Source organism: Convolutriloba macropyga, chromosome 7, assembly GCF_964194025.1.
Source record: "Convolutriloba macropyga chromosome 7, txConMacr16.3, whole genome shotgun sequence".
NCBI lineage: Eukaryota > Metazoa > Xenacoelomorpha > Acoela > Convolutidae > Convolutriloba > Convolutriloba macropyga.
Window position 1 is genome coordinate 65356116 of NC_134474.1, and position 17568 is coordinate 65373683.

Consider the following 17568-nt stretch of genomic DNA (forward strand, 5'->3'; position numbering starts at 1 on the left):
GTTTCACTGATTGGTTTCATACTAGTATCTGGGATACGTCCACTGGAGTCAGTGGGGATCTGCGAAGCAGTTTCACTGATAGAACCCGAACTATCCGTCTGATAACAGTAAATTACCAGCTTAACTCGACACTAGTGGTTTGCACTAAGTGAGAGAAGAAATGATAGATTTAAAATGAATATAAAGGTAATTTGTAGTAGTGGATAAAACAAGCTAATATATAGTAGTGAATAAAATGGGGGGTATAAACAAGTAGTAGATATATAGAGTAGTGGGAAAAAGGAGGTATTTAGTCATCTTCCGATTAGGAAGTGGCGGAATAGCACCTTTTTCCCACTACTAAATGCTTTTTCAACTTATATTAGATGAATGTAATACAAACTTTAAAAAAGTAATTTTAACTGCATTCCTCGAAGGGCTGCTTCAGTATGAGCGATTTAGACGTTTTGGATAAATTTTGAAAATCGAGCCTCATTTAGAAAATTTAACGAAGGTGCCATCCAACACGTGGGGGTAGATTGCATTATATTCTACCATATATGGATAGAATATTTGCCTGGCGCAAAAATGGGATTACGAAATGTTTCCTATAAATACATTTTAACAAGCATGAAAATTTTCATACTATGTTGAAGATCTTTTTGTCACAAACTGAGAGCAAAAACTCCAAAAAAGTATTAACTTAGAACAAAACTTTCGAGCGAAGCACTTAGGCTTAATATATGAAACATGTTTACTCGCACTGCAAAAATCCACAACTAAAAAATATACAATTCCTTCAATTGAATCGCAATTATATTTTCCGATAAATTCATACGCAAAGATTAATCAAAGATTTATTCTCCCGCTCCGCAATTACAATCATCTATAATTACTGCATTATAGAGAACTCTTTAAACCAACTTGTGTTTCCATACATACCAACTCTAGCAATGTTCGCACCTCAAGATACACGATACACCACGTTTGAGCAATCGAGGTCAAACAAAAAGCTCTAGTCACTTGTACAAATGGATGGGCTGGTCTTTTTATCAGGAATGTTACCTTTTTTAAAACTTTTATCTGTAGTGTTTTGCTTTTACTTGTATTTGCTGACGAGTTAAGGAATTGAATAACCCTTGCATAACCGCTTAGTTGAAGGGGTAATTTAATTAATTGAATAGTGTCTTTGCAGATGTGAGTTTGCGTGGCAAGTAAATTTGTTTCATATAATGAATCTGAGTACTTAGAGGAAATTGAGTTCCAAATCGATGTCTTTTTGCCGTATTTGGTCTTTATTTGCGACAAAAAACTTTTCATTGAATGCCGAAATTCATGTAAAAGCCTGCCGAATAAATGAAATTCAAGAAAAGCTCCAAAAATTACTGTAGAAGTGAACAAGAATTTTTTGCTCCCCAGAGTTTTCTCAGTAATCAGTTGTTATTTCTCTCTTTTCCTATCAAAGCAAGCTTTCAGAACTCCTGGATTACCAATAAAACCAAGATGTTAAATTGAGTTGCAAATAATATATCTGAATCGAATACAAGCTCCCGTTTTTCAAGTTCAGCCTCCAGTAGAAAGAGAATCACACTAGACGCCATTCCAGAAAAAACTTACGATCGACTCGCAAAACACCACCATGTCATTCGCCAGTGGCATCTTCATCAAAAAACACGCTACCTTGATAAATTCAAAAAACATTTTTTTTTCAATTTTTTGATCGGAAACGTGTTTGGTAAATCTCTCATAGCCTCTCTAACAAGCAAAGATAGGATGCAGAAAAAGTAAGAGAATATGTATTGCAAAATGACGAAACCCACCAAAGGAGATGAATCCCTATATACAATCGGAGTGGAAGACCTCCATGTAAGTTTAAGCGGTGTTTGCATTGGCGAAAAAAGCAATATCAATTGCATTCCGTAATGCGTTATTCTAATAGCGTTACGCTTGAGGGTGATTGATAAAGATTTGGACGTCGTACGGTCCACTGAATACTTCGGAACTGGTTTAACTGTCAACAGTTTTCAGTAATTCTCTATCATAGGGCCTCATTGTTAAATAATAATTGAATAAGTCTCTATAAAATTTAATAGGAGCCATCTAACGAGTGGGTTGGATTGTTGTTTATCCTACCATTTTTCAATTAAATTTTTGCTTGCCGCAAAATTGGCCCTAATTGATTATGTTTCCCGCAATTAGTTTCAACGGGCAAAGAGTTTTTCAGTCCGCGGCTATGATAAAATGTCACAAAATGAAAGCAAAAACTGCAAAAAATACTTTTTTGGAACTCAATCTTCACGTGAAGTACTTGAGTTCTAAAAAATAACCTTCAAATGCGTGAGCTGGTATTTAATTCACGAATGATACGTTCTTTAAAAGTTTATCTGTAGCGTAATTTTATGTAACTGTTATTGCCAATGAGTTGAGGGATTGAAAAAACGTTGCGTACCTGTTTAGTGGAAGTAGAAAAATAGAATGACGTGAGTTTTTTTGTAAATGTGGGCTTTGCGTTGCCGGTCTCATATCGGATCTAAGCGATTAGCGTGAAAGTATTTTCTAAAATGATACCTTATTGCATTATTTGTTTTGATTTAAAGAATATTTGTTTTGTATTTCTTTTGCCGAAGAATCACATTCCAGGAGAAGCTGCAGAAGTCACTACATAGGCAAGCAAAAAAAATCTCTTCCCAAAGTTTTCCGTAATCAATTGACTCGCGCTCTATCACTCTTAATTCGAGGATTCAGAACTCTTGTGTTATCAATCTCATCAAGATGTCAAATAGACCCGCAAAAACATCATCTAAATTAATTACAAACTCCCGTCCTGCAAGTTCATCCTGCGGTACACAGAGAGTCAACATTATGCACACAATTCACTCCCTCCACACTACAACGCAACTTGCCTGTCGCGTCTTCATAAAAAACACGCCCCTTAATGCAAGTCAAACAAACCCTCTTTAAATCCTCTGACACAAAAAATTTTTGGAAAGCCTCTCATAGCCTCTCTGACAAGGGTAGACAGGTTACTGAAAAAACAAGAGAGTGCGTGTTGCCAAGTATGAAAACTGGCCTAAAAGAGATGAGCTCTAAAATACAATTGTATTGGAAAGACCTTCATGCAAGCTTAGGAAAAAATTGAACGGACGATGTGAAGCAATTTTGAATGCGTTCCCTGATGCACTTATTTGAGACATTCTCACCAACCACCCAAAAAAATGGTTATTGATCTATATGGCCCCGCATTCTTTGTTCCCGTACTTGATTCGCAATCTGACGATGCCTTCCATAGAATGCAAATCCTCAACCATTATTTGTAAGAACTTAAAATCAAAATTTAGCGCTAAGCAATTTGAACCACGAAAAAAATGTGCTGCCTCAAATCAGAGATTCAAAATGATTTCGGTGTACCAATATGCGACAAAATTTTATGATCAGCTATAGACAGACTTTAAATATCTTATCACTGCAAAATACTATCAGACCGATGTCCTAATGCCATTGAACTTTTAGAAATGGTGGTCAAGTAATCGTTTTTTTTTAAACGCAGAAATATCGGAATACTAGAAGCATGTGCTCACGGTCATGTACGCTCGATACTTATATAACTGTTGAAAACATACTATTTTCTGAAAAAAAATTCTAATAACAAAGTAGTCTCAAACCCTTCATCATTGTCGTGATTTTTAATTAAGAAAAGGCGAAATCTGATACAGGGGCATTAACTATTTTCTGATTGTATAATTTAATATCAAATATAATGCATATTTATAAAATGTGTTGCTTTCATCATTTTACCCTCTTGTCCTAGACGTCACTTCGTGACCTGCAAGGCAATTCCCACGATGTTTTCTGTTGTAATTTCCGATGTGTGAAGTATCTAATAAGTCGGTTATACTTATTAACCGAATCAACTCTCATAGTTTTGCCGTTCGTGTTCAGCTGTGCAATTTTAACTTTTAACTAAGCTCCGCGTTTGCACTGAGTCTTGTAGCAAAATGATAGGCAGTTCGCCCCAACAATCAAACTCAGCTTTGAAAGTCAGTTTACTTGCTTGACACACTCGTATCAAAGTATTGTATGTCTCCTAATAAAAAAAACCAACCAATCTTTGAACTGAAAATTTTAGAATCAAATATAGACAAATGTAAATGAGATACAACATAAAAAATGTTTTTAGCATTTAGAATACTAGAAATTGGACCGAAAATCAAATTTACTATGAAATTTTATTTAATTTGCTTACTGAAACACTAGTGTAAGTTATCAACTGATCATTTATCAACTGATCAACTGAGTCTCTTATGTTGCTTTTGTTATTTTCCCCTTTTATTCTCTTATCACGTGACTATGACTGTACTAGTAACTATAACTAAAACAGGGACTATTACTATGACTAATGAACAACTAAAACCAATAGTTTTCCCTATCTCAATTTTAATGCAGATGCTTTTTCTTAGGCATGATGTGAAAACTCACCTTTAGCATGGTCAGCCTTGTTTTTTTCATGAACACAATTTCTCCTATTAGTAGTTTCGGAGCGATTTCTACGACAGTCCTCTTAAAAGTCCGTGTTAAAATTGAGTTGCTGTCGCTCAATTTGCCTAGTCAGAACCCTCAAAAGTTTCTTTTGCTTGACCAATTTGTAATATCTTCGTTTGTCACTCTCTTCCACAAACTATCAACTATTCCACAAAAGGTCGCCATCGTTCAGTTGTATGTTTGGTTCATATTTCATTTTATTGTTTATTGTTCAAAATTGGTAGTCACTCCTTTTTGAATCTGTCCATGCTGCAATGGGAATATACTTGTGATTGTCGAAAGGGCTTTCGATGAATATAAAACTGTTCTGCACAAGGAAAGAACGGTAAACAATTTTTTTGTTGCTCAGCGGAAATTTGTTTGGGGTAATAGTTTACGTTGGAACTCACTTGTGGCTTTGGCCCTGCATACATCGGCTGCTCAACGAAACAGATGGTTGTTGGATGAAGGTTTTCCGTAATTGATCGCTTCCACAACACAGCAGACATTGCTTTCTTGCAATTTTTCAATCTTTTCTCGGTTACATCCTGCAACATACTCTTTGAACCCTCGGTCTGCTCCAACGAAGTTTGTCCCATTGTCACTGACTATTGTTACCGGTTTACCTTTTCGAGCTATGGAAGGCGCAATTGAGTTCAGACAACTTTCAGTGTCCAACTTCGGGACTATCTCTATATGCTTTGATCGTAGTAATAGACATGTGAACAAACAACACTAATTTTTTTGATTTCGGCGCTCAATTTCTAGTGTAATAGGGCCAAATTAGTCTACTTAAACTTTTACGAAAGCTGCTGAAGCATCCTGCTTTTCTTAAGGTAGTTCAGCTAACGATGGAGACATTGTTCGTGCTCTGCTATTTCGAGACGTGATACATTTGATCTTGATTGAATGTAAGGCATTTCCCATTCCAATAAATTAGAACTGTTGCTGAACTATGTTCCTGACACGTTCGGTTCTTTGGTGCTGATTGTATTGGTGCTTGTTACGCAAGAATAGTGTGACAACGTGATTTTTTCAATGTAATGTTATTGGATGCTTTTCAATTAATTCCAGTTGATTTTAGCCTATTCTGCCTTCGGTAAAAATAAGTCTCCCTTGGTCAATGAAAGATTAAAACTGCAAAATTTCGCCGCTATTTGGATTTTCCTTTTCAATCTTGAGAAATTTCATCTAATCAGCAAATCTTTCTTGCTGTAGTAACTTGAAGAGAGCTGACTTCGCTTTTTTTTCAAATCCAATTTTGTTTTTTGCCGGTTTTGGTTGGCTGAGTGCTTGCTGCACAATTGCCACTGTATTTATTAGTCTGTTGAAATTGCTGAATTGCTACCAATGAACAATTGGTTTCTCTTCTTCAGTTGTCGATACGAAGGCCGTTTCTCGTTTTAGTTTGACGGAAGCAAATGTTACATTCAGCCGCTGAGACCATTTGTTGTCTGGTTACAAGCCGGCCCTGTACCGGCCTAGTGCGCCACTCATTCCATCGATTTCATCATCAACAGTGATTACACTTGTCCCGATATCGGCTGGATTGTTCATACCACTCACATGATTCCACTTTGAAATGTCAGTTGTATCCAAAATCTCAACAATTTGGGTTGCAACAAACAATATTTGTTTGCGGTGTGAGCTATTTATCCATTTCAAAACAGACGTGGGGTCTGTCCATTAACGACAACTTTGAATCTTTGATTCGTTTTTTTAACTGTCTGTTCTTTCAGCCACACTGCCATTACTGTCGCTTGTAGTTCCAAACGATGTATCGAGCGGTGTTGCATTGAGGCAGCTCTGCACTATCCGACTAAAATGAGAGGTCTGCTGAGCATTCCCCAGGGCTGCGAACTTAGATATGCCACAGAACAAATTGTGGGTTCTGATGCGTCAGCGAAGAAATGAAGTTCCACTTTTTCCTTTGTGCTGAAATATCTTTTACCGATGCTGGCTACTGCATTTTCTGGAAATTTTTTGTTAGGTTCTACTGAGTTGCTCAATGACACCCATTTTTGGTTCAAATTCTCCAAAAGTGTTGTCTCATTTGGTCACTGAATGGCGCAAACAGCACAACATGATTAAACACTGAAGAAACTAGAGACAAGATCTTCCTTTAAAAAATTGTTTCAATTTGTTTGCTTGAACCTCTGCAAACTTGCAGACTATCTTCAGTAACATTCAATTGACGTCCAAGCACGGAAGAACCCACCGTACTGGGTTCTACTTCCAATCCCTTTCTGTTGCTGTTTGTTTCCAAGTTATAAGGGATTTCTTCGGTCACTCTACTGCTTTTGGTAATCCACTTCTTTTTATTCAAATCTATGTTTTGACGGAAGAGGTTCAAGTTGCATGAAAAAATGTGGCGTCTTTTGTGCCGTCTGACTTGATGAAATTGTCCATATTGAAGCTGTTTTGGATGGCCTTTGCTGCAATTGTTGACTCGTACTCGTTGTCGATCGCTATTTGCTTTCGTTGTTGATCGGTACTTGCTTTAGAGCGTAGTTGGCACATGTTGGTGAACTCTTTTCTCCAAAAGCATGACGTTGATACTCGTAGTTTTGCTCATGTTTGTTCATTGTTGGTCACCATAGAAATCCCAGGCAGCTTTTATCTCTTTCAAGAACTTGCGCTTGCAGTAAATTTGATAAACAGGGTTAGGGCCGCTCCTTCTTCTCGAAATCTGAATATCATTCCAGTCAACCCATGTAGTGCATCAAAAGCGGCTAACATCTTGTTATATAGGCTAACTTTCTTTATATTGCTGCAGCGTTGCAAACCCGTCAAACTTTACTAGGCTTGTTTGGGTTCACAACTGGATCGTGTGGCAAAGATCATTCTTTCCGAAAAATCTCTGACTTCCGATTTAACAAGATTCTTCATGAATTCCTTCTCAATGTTAATATCAATTGACTGTTGATACATTTTTTTCAAATATACATTTCCCTGTGATTTGCGTCCCAAGGAATAGAGCTGACCTAAGGCTTTGCCGTAGTTGTTCGGAAGGTTGCGCTCAGGTTCACTCCAGAGTATGCCTACTTCGTTCCGTTCACCCGTGAAATTTTTTGTGCTCTCTGGTTGTCCTGCTTGTTGTTCTTTCTTCAATTGGCCTGCATAATCTTTGTGGAAGCGTAAGTTTGTATGTGTCAACATGATTGACGGTGTTCCACCTTTTTCTCGTCTTTTGTGTTGGCGAAATAAAATTTTGTCTCTTAAATCTTTTTACAGGTCCACTAACAACCCATCCTATTAACGCTAGGACAGCGACAGGTTCACTTCATGTTCGTATATTGTAGTCTTGTGCTTTTTGTAGTTATTAGGCGTCTTGACCTAAAATGATGCAAACTTTCAGCAAATTGAAACTTCTGTTCGAAGGAGCACTTAAATGGTTGAAACGTCTTTTCAGATTTGTTAAATAAGAGTTTGCATTTCCAATTTAAATCGACGTATGTACAAATGCCTCGAACGAGTAGACTTTGAGCGTGTTTCTTTTATTTTTAAAAGAATTTTTTGGTCTTCAGGTCCTTCGCTTCGTTTAAGCCGGCTATATTTAGCGTAACATCGTTACCTTGGGCTTCCAATTTCTCTTGAATGCTCTGATCATTGAATAATACAGTTGATCCAATATCAAAGAAACGCAATTGTGAGCAGTCGGTTTTGTCCACTCTAGATTTAGACGGAACTATCTGATAAAACTTGTAACTTCATTACTTTGATTTTTTGTTGCAGCGCTTACTTTGATTGCTTGATTTCCCTCGTACATTTGTTTCCTGAGTGTGGCAATTGATTATGTTTTTTTTTGGTAAACCCTTTACACTGCACGCGTTGACTTTGCAATCTTTGATTGCATCTCCTTTTCCCAGACATCCATAACATAAGAGTTGCTTGATATTAACACTGCTACATATTGATCGTTAATATTCCAGTTTTTGAATAATGAGTGGTTCCAAATACAATGGATGTCATCAACTAGCCGACATTGACCCATCTGCGGTGGCTTTGTTTCTTTTCATTTGGAACTCTCACTAAAAGGTCTTTGAAAATTGTTCTTTTGTTTTTGTATTGTTTCTGTCTTCCTCCTTGCGCTCACGTTTAAACACTCAGAATACTTCATGCACAAAAGTTGTTCTTGGTAGCTATCTTTCAAACCTGATTAGGTCAGGCCAGTCCACGCTTTTGTCATCAACATTGAACTACTTCTTTTTGGGATTTTTATAGCTTATCAGCTGCCTTATACAGTGCTGAACTTGATTGTACATCGTCAATTTGCATGTACTCTTTGACTATTTTCATAAATTTAGATACAATAGCCGAAAGTAGAATTAGGCTTGCTGAATTATGAGACTTCACTAGATTTGTTTTTCGCAGGTTTTCGAGCTGCGAATTTATAACTACATGCGGTCATCCAAAGTTATATTCTAGATCGCCTCAGGCAGTGCTGTAAAATGTCCCAGAATTTTCCACTCTCAAGATTCCTGACATTGTTTTGCCTGCTAATAGCACCTTAAAGTGGATTGTATCTCTAAAATCGGAATAAGGGGTTTATCTACTGTTGCGATAACATGAGGGACCGTTCAGGCCACTCTAGCAGGTTTCTACCAAAGATCTTCATTCTCAGCTTTAGGAGTTGACTGTTGCTTTATTGCCAATAAGGGTATCCGGAGCCAATTTTGGGAGAACCATCGCGGTTTTTGCAGATGGAAGAACGATCACGAGCGTTTGTGAATTTTCAATGCTGAGCTGCCGTTAATGATGGATTTTGGTCTTACAGGAACAGCTGTGTTGTCAATTTTTTTGACCCAACCTTGTATGTTTTCTTTTTTAATTCCGGTTTAGAAGTGACGTTTCACGCAAACTGGCTTGCCGAGAACGCAAGTCATTGTTCTCATGTGTCGGTTTCTTCTAATTTGCGTTTTAGCTTAAGCTCATCTTAAAGAAGGTGTTGTTGAATTTCGAGCTTTTTCATTTTCAGCTCAAATTCTAAATTTTTCCGATTAAATTGTGCTCCTCCAAGTTGCAAATTTGTTCCCAGGTCTATGAATTTTTTTTCATTTTTTGTTCAGAGGCCTTCTCGGTATCTTTTTGGTCCCTTAATACGTTTTTTGATCAGTGAGATTGAATATTTCTCCAGAAGGGTGAGTCCTGTTACTCTCGTTTTTGTTAGCGTCCTGATTTGCGATGTGTGAACTGTTAATAATCTTTGATTGCGTATTCTTTTTCAGACGCACAACGCAATCTTTGTCCATAGTTTCTCTGATCTATGCTGAAGATTGTGTCTCTTTTTCAAATTTTTTTGGATATGGCCTGAGATTTATATGACGCTGTAAATGCTTAGGCAGTTTCTCCTTTAAGAAAAGAATCATTTAATAGAAAAAAAACTTTTTTGGAAGATCTGAATCTTTTAATATTTTGGAGCCAAGTCTCTGCTTAGCCTTAAATTCCATTATCGAAGTGTTTTTTTTTTCATTTCCAGCTTGTCTAGTGGCAACCGACCCGGTTCTTGTTGCGTGTTTGCTTGTGTCAGGTTTTGCACTTCAAACCTCTTACCGCATTGCACTTTTCAATTTGACTCGTCGGTTTTTTGTTGCTGATTTGCTCGGCATATTTGTATGTGCCTTGGCACTCCGGTAAACATTTTGGACAGCACTTTGCTTTCCACTGTTCGGGTCGGCGGACCAAGTCTCCCAATCAGTTGCGCCGAGGAAAGCGTTACAACGCCGAGTTTTTTTCAGCATTTCAAAATCTGTCCGGATGATTTGCTTTTGCGATTCGATTTCGTTATTGGATATCCGCTGTGTTCTTACCATTGCATTATATTTCGTATTGACTTCTTTTTAAATCTTAGTTCTTTCAAAATCGAACCCGACTGGTTTGCTACAATTTACACAATACGGCATGCCTACATGTATACCAGTTCAATTCGATGGAAAAACAATTCGAGTACAAACATGTTTGCCTAAATCCTATTTATGCAAAAGTATTTAAACCTTAAATTATGATGGGTTTTGTTTTTTGTACTCACGAGTTGATATAACAGTTGAATGGAAGCTCCAATAGTTTTTAGATGCAAGACACTGTAGCAAATAATACTCTGCCCAAGAATAAGTTTCAATACAAGACAAAGCAACATTTTTTGCTCAGAAATGTTAAAAATGCAGGACGTAGTAGAAAGTTTTTTTTACAGATCAATACAGTTCCTGTTTTGCAATTTTTCGCTAATTTATATGAAGAAAGCCTTTTTGCTGAGGGGAATACTGTTGAGTCTCTTTTATTTCTTTTGTTATTTTCCTTTTTGTTCTTATCACGTGACTATGACTGTACTAGTAACTAAAACTAAAACAGGGACTATCACTATGACTAATGAACAAATAATGTAAAATAGTTTTCCCTATCTTTCTTTTTTAGTGCTGATGCATTTTCTTTCGCATGCTGTGAAAGCTCTGCTTCAACATCTTGCAAAGTAAAATAAACGTGAATTGGACTCCTGTGACATTTAAAAGAATTTTGATTCTGTCTATTGTTTGTCATGGGTGTTGTTTGTCATTGTTTGTTCATGCGGTCATCTTCCTATTCGAAATCCTGTTGAGCAGCGGGAAAATTGAAAATGAAAATACTGTTTTGCACTGCCTGAGTCTGTTGTCTCTTGTTTTTCATTGCCAGTATAGTACTGAGTTTTTTCGGGCTGTGTGTATTAGATCTTTATGTTAGAAATTTTTGTTGCTCTGTATTGAAAATATAATGTTAATTGTTGAAAGTATGAAAAGACATACGTACCTCAATCCACGCGCTGATTTATACCTTGTTTATTTATGAAATGAGTTAATGCAACAAGGAGCTAACACGTGCTATTTATACCACATTTCTCCACAACTTTTCATATTTTTCTATGTGGTATGTTGACCCTTGATCTCTTAACGAAGTAAATTATCAGAGTATATAGCTATTTATAATCGGATGTTATAAGAAGTCAAGGAAGTTATGAGTTAAAGGTGATCACCATGACTTTAAAAGTGCGGTAATTTGGGGTAATAAATAAGGACTGAATTTTGTGTTAATCGCCACAGTTGTCAACCACTATTTCTAATTTAGCAATTCGATTACAAGATTGGTCTCTGCATTCCCATTAGCCGACAGGTTATGGGCCCAGAGTTTTTCTAAGTTAAGTAATCAACCCCCCCTCCCTCGTAAATAGAAAAACATTGTTGCTGCGCTTCTTTGCTACATAAGAGGGTCGCTAAAATCACTGGGGGAGGAAGACAGAGGGGACAAGGAGAGACAAGCCATGTAGTCAAGAAGTGGCCAAGTGAGACCAGGAGAAGCAAGAGTAAGAAGCTTGTGTGGCTGGTTGGGGGACTTCAGTTGTGGAGTTGGAAGCTTGTATATCTGGTTGGGGGACTTCAATTGTGGAGTTGGAAGCCTGTGTAACTGGTTGAGGGACTTCAATTGTGGAGTTGGAAGCTTGTGTAACTGGTTGGGGGACTTCATTTGTGAAGTGAGCAGCTTGTGTAGCTGGTTGGGGAACTACATCTGTGGAGTCGAGAGCTTGTGTACGTGGTTGGGGGACTTCAATCGTGAATTTCTAAGTGTGTGTGTAGCTAAGCAGTGGATTCTGCTCGTGAAGTCAAGTGTGAGTCGAGCTGTTGTGGGGGATCAGTAATGAGCGCTGAGGTTCAATTGTATAACAGAGCTGTCGGGAAACCAGGATTGCTTAGTATAGCTGAGAACAGCTCAGCTTAAACAACTGTTTCATCTTCAATTATGTGTGCTGTGCTTCTGTAAGATACAAGTTTGGTCGAAAGAGACATAAGTTGGTGGTAAAACATTTCTTAAATAGGACTAGGATTAGGGTTCGAGTACATTATCCTCAGAGGGTGTTGGTATCCTCATCATGCTTAAAATTGGCTGAAAAACCCTGGCGCACGGTCAATGTCCTGCTTTCAATTTTGTCAAGGATATAACAGAACTCGAACAGAACACCAACTTCTAGACTAGTTTAGTCGACCAAACTCTTTTTGCTTACAAGTTAGTTCAGGCTTTAGACAAAACATCAGTTCTTTTTCTTAGACCACATAAGGGTGATGGCACTAGAGCTTAGGAGGTACTGTGTAAACGCTTCAAAAATTTCGAGAGGCCTCAGCTACATAAATTGATAGCACAATTAACGAGCCTTAGGAAGATTTCAAGCAAGAGTATAGTAGGTTATCTCACCAGAGCAGATGATATGCAATACAATTTAACAATAGTGAATGAAGGAAACAGTGAAAAAAATGTTTGTCTCAATAATTTTAAAAGGGCTTCCGAAGGAATATGAAAATTTCGCAACACTCGTGATGTACAGCAGAGACGAGAAAACTCTAGAGGAAAATAAAGGCCTGATACTTCGATAAAGAAAATGTAAAAACAAAAACAGAGAGCGTTTTCTTTAATAAGGAACGGAAATGTTTCAACTGCCAGAAAATGGGACATATCGCAAAAGAATGTTGGCCGAACAAAACGGTTCATGAACAAACCAAAGCTTCCTCAATGAAATGTTTTAAGTGTGGTGAGCACGGACATGAAGCTAAATTTTGTAGAGAGCAACAGAGAACTGAGAAAAAGTTTATAAGTCAAAGCAGGAGAACCAAACAGAAAAGCTCGCAAAATTTAGTTGAGCAGAATTTAGAAGACGAAGAAGAAGAAGAAGAAGAAGAAGAAGAAGAAAAAGAAGAAGAGGAAGAAGAAGAAGAAGAAGAAGAAGAAGAAGAAGAAGAAGAAGAAGAAGAAGAAGAAGAAGAAGAGATCTTTTCCTTCATTCAAACGTCAGAAAACAACCTTGCAAATGAGCTAGTTTTGGACTCAGGTGCTACCAGTTATATGATCAAAGACGAAAGTTTATTCATAGATATAGACAAGGAATATTCGGGTACCATCACTAATGCAAACAGCACTAAAAGTTCAATTAGTGAGAAAGGAACAGTTGAAGTTAGGGTTTTGGATTCCAATGGTTCAGAGCGAAAAATAAGATTAGGTAATGCGTTGCTTCTTCCGAACAACACAAGGAATCTGTTATTAGTGTCAAAACTTAGAGCAACAGGCAATGAGGTCTTATTTGGCAGAACTTTGGAAATCCGAACTAAGAACGGAATAATTTTCTCTTTTGAGGAAAGAGATAGTTTGTTTATCTGGAACAACATTGATTACAAGGAAATTTCAGAGCAGTGCAACTTAGCAAACGGAGATCCCCTTAGTTTGTGGCATAAGTGTTTGGGCCATTAACAAGTTGAGGACATATACAAACTAAAAGATCACGCAGTAGGACTAAAACTAAGCGAGCACAACTTAACAAACTGTGAAACATGTCAGCTAAATAAATCAAAGAAACTTCCATTTCCAAAAGACTCAGGAACAAGAGCCAGCGAAGCCTTAGAAATTGTCCATACTGACTTTTTAGGGCCAATCCAACCGGAAGCGATCGATGGCCACAGGTATGCAATAGGATTCGTGGATAGTTTTAGCAGATATCAGAAACTTTATTTTTTGGGGTCAAGGGACGAGGCTTTTTGAAAAAGTTGAACAGTTCTTTGCAAACATAGGACAACCAGGAACCTTAGTTTGTGACGGTGCAGGGGAATATGTCTCAAATGACATAAAACAATTATGTAGACAAAAAGATGTTGGACTTGAGTTCTCGGCACCGTACACACCACAAGAAAACGGAAAGTTTGAGAGGAAATGGGGGACAATCACCCCAATGGCTAGATGCCTTTTAGAGCAGTTAGGTTTAGAAAAAGAGTATTGGCCATATGCACTTAATATGGCAAGTGAGATTAAAAACTTTTGTTTCCATTCAGGTATTCAAAAGACATCTTTTGAGGCAATGTACAAGAAGAAACCTAACTTAGAGTATATCAAAGTGTTTGGTTGTTCAGCTTTTGTTCATATTGAAAAAAGTTTTTGAGGTAAAATTGATAGAACTTCTCAAAAAGGAATATTTTTGGGGTCTTCAGACAATAGTAAGACTTATCTGATAGATATTCGAAATGACAAAGGGGTCTTTAAGGTTAGAAAATCTTGGAAAGTAACCTTCAACGAAAATGAAACGTTTATTGAAGTTAAAGAAATGAAGGTGGAGATAGTCAACGAACATCAGTCAGATAGTGATAGAGATTTAAACTCGGTAGCTTTTCTTGGTGAAATTGTGAACAACGAATTACTACCTAAATCTATTGATGAAGCAACACGGGATAAAAACTAGTACGAAGCAATGAAATTGTAATTCAACTCATTAGTAGAAAATAAAGTTTGGGAACTGGTAGAGAACAAAGGAAATAAACCCATTGGTAGCCGCTGGCACTTTAATCTTAAGTTTGGTACTAACGGGGAGATAACAATGTATAAGGCAAGATTCGTAACAAAAGGATTTAGCCAAGTTCCAAGTCGGGATTACAACGAAACATACTCACCAACAACACGCCTCTCAACAATTCGTGTACTGATAAGCTATGCCCTATATAAAAACACCGAGTTGAAACAAATGGTAATCAAAACAGCATACTTAAACGCTGACATCGAAGAAGAAACCTTCATGCAACAGCCCCAAGTGTTCGAGAAATTTGACAAGCAAGGAAATGCATTAATTTGTAAGTTAGGGAAAATATTATATGGATTGAAACAGTCCGGTAGAAAATGGTACTTAACAATCAAAAATTTTCTCAGCTAATTGGGTTTCGCAGCGGCTATTCAAGATGAGTGTCTTTTCATAAAGAAAGGTGAAAATGCTATTGAGGGACTAGTGTGTCTTTGGGTAGATGATATGGTGATATTAGGATTGCAGAAAGACTTTTGTGAAAACTTTAAAAAAAAATTAGTGAGTGATTTCAAATTAGCAGTTATGGAGATCTTAGTTGGTTCATAAATAAAAAAATTGAGCGAACAGAAAACGAATTAATGCTAAGTCAAGAAGCTTATTTAGAAAAATTGCTAGAGAAGTTTAACATGAGCGGATCGAAAACACTGGAAACACCATTAGATGTTAGCCTGAAACTGTCAAAATTAGATTCAACACAAAATAGGCGGCAATAAGCATAGAGAAATGCAATCATGTGACTCTAGGGGTGTAGTGGGATGCCTGAATTATCTGGCATTAACAAGTAGACCAGATATTGCGCACGCAGCTAATTTATTAAGTTCTTTTGTTCAAAATCCTGGAAAGCGACATTGGAACGCTGTAAAATGGTGTTTACGTTGCCTAAAAGGGACGACATCAGAGAAGATGGTTTTTAGAAAAAGTGAGAAACTGGATTTAACAGGATTTTCATACTTAGATTGGGCAGGCATCATAGACAATAGAAAAAGTACAAGTGGCTTTTGTTTTAGACTTAATAATAGTTCAGGTGCAATCAGTTGGGCTAGCAAGTTACAAAAGTGTGTATCTACTTCAACAGCTGAAGCTGAGCTTAACGCCGTAGTCGAGGCAAGTAAAGAAGCAGTACATTCAGTAAACCTATTACGAGAATTAATTTTAGAAATCCAGCAGCCAGTTAACGTCTTTGTAGACAATCAGGCTTGTACCGCTCTTAGTAAAATTTCGTTGAATCACGAAAAGACAAAGCACTTTGCATTAAAAGTGCACTTCGTTCGGAATTTAGTCAAAAGTCGACTATTAGAGCTAAACTACTTACCTACCGATCGCATGCCGGCAGACACACTCACAAAAGCATTGGGGAGGACCAAATTATCACTTTTTTGTGATGACCTTCTCGGAACAAACACTTAACATGATAGGAGGAGTATTGAAAATATAATGTTAATTGTTTAAAGTGTGAAAAGACATACGTACCTCAATCCACGTGCTGATTTTATCTTGGTTATTTATGAAATGAGTAAATGCAACAAGGAGCTAACACGTGCTATTTATACCACATTTCTCCACAACTTTTCATATTTTTATATGTGATATGTTGACCCTTGATCTCTTAACGAAGTAAATTATCAGAGTAAATAGCTCTTTATAATCGGATGTTATAAGAAGTCAAGGAAGCTATAAATTAAAGGTGATCACCATGAATGTAAAATTGCGGTAATTTAGGGTAATAAATAGGGACTGAATTTTGTGTTAATCGACACAGTTGTCAACCACTATTTCTAATTTAACTATTCGATTACAAGATTTGTCTCTGCGTTCCCATTAGCCGACACTCTGGAGGCGAGCTTACTCGTTGATTCCAGAGTCAAGATAACTCTCGCCAGAACGATCATTTCCTATTTTAACCCCCCCCCCCCCCCTCTAATTCGTTATGATCCCCCCAGTTATAGAGCACGTCGTTACATAGTAATTCATTATATAAAATATGGCTGTTGCGTCTGGCTTTTCTCAAACGGACGGATCCCTTTTTTTCCGGTCTGGCCAACCAAATTCTGGTCTTCCGTTTGGGTCTTCGGTCTGCAAATTTTGGCATTTTTGGTCCAGACCCAAATTCAGTTCAATCTCGAAATATCCGCGTTCTGTACTCCAACCTTATGATAATTCATTATCAATCTTTGTTCACGCATATGAAGGCATGTTGATGTGTAAACAGTTATTGGGTCGTTCCCACTATACCACCCCCCCCCCCAGCTTAGTGGGCATGTAACCTATAGCCCCCCATTCATGGTAATTATACCATAATGGGGGGCTATAATTTCATGGGAGGGCTATAATGGGAAGGACCCCAGTTATTTACCACTCGTGGGGTCTTTCCCATTATAGACCCTCACGAAATTATAGCCCCCATTATGTTATAATCATCATGATTGGGACTGTAAGTTATCTGGCCACTAAGCTGGGGGGGGGGGGGAGTGAAGGGGGGCTAGAATCAGAAAGACCCGGCTTTTAGTTCAGGAGTAATATGCTAAATTAAAGGGTTACTAGTACTTTCGGGGTCTTTCCCATTATAGCCTCCCCACATGAAAGTATACCCCCCATTATGGTATATTTACCATGATTGGGGGAGGGGGGCTATAATGGAAAAGACCCGTACTTTCACCATCGTACTTTCACTTACGCAATCTTCGCCTCGATAGCTTTATTACACAATTTGTTTGAAA

At 37.6% G+C, this 17568-nt stretch overlaps 1 protein-coding gene across 1 annotated transcript in view; it reads left to right on the top strand.

Annotated features, from left to right (window-relative positions):
* The window catches only part of LOC142342459 (small ribosomal subunit protein bS21m-like), a 215764-nt gene that overhangs the window by 22590 nt on the left and 175606 nt on the right, over nt 1-17568 (top strand). The gene's annotated exons all lie outside the window — the stretch shown is intronic.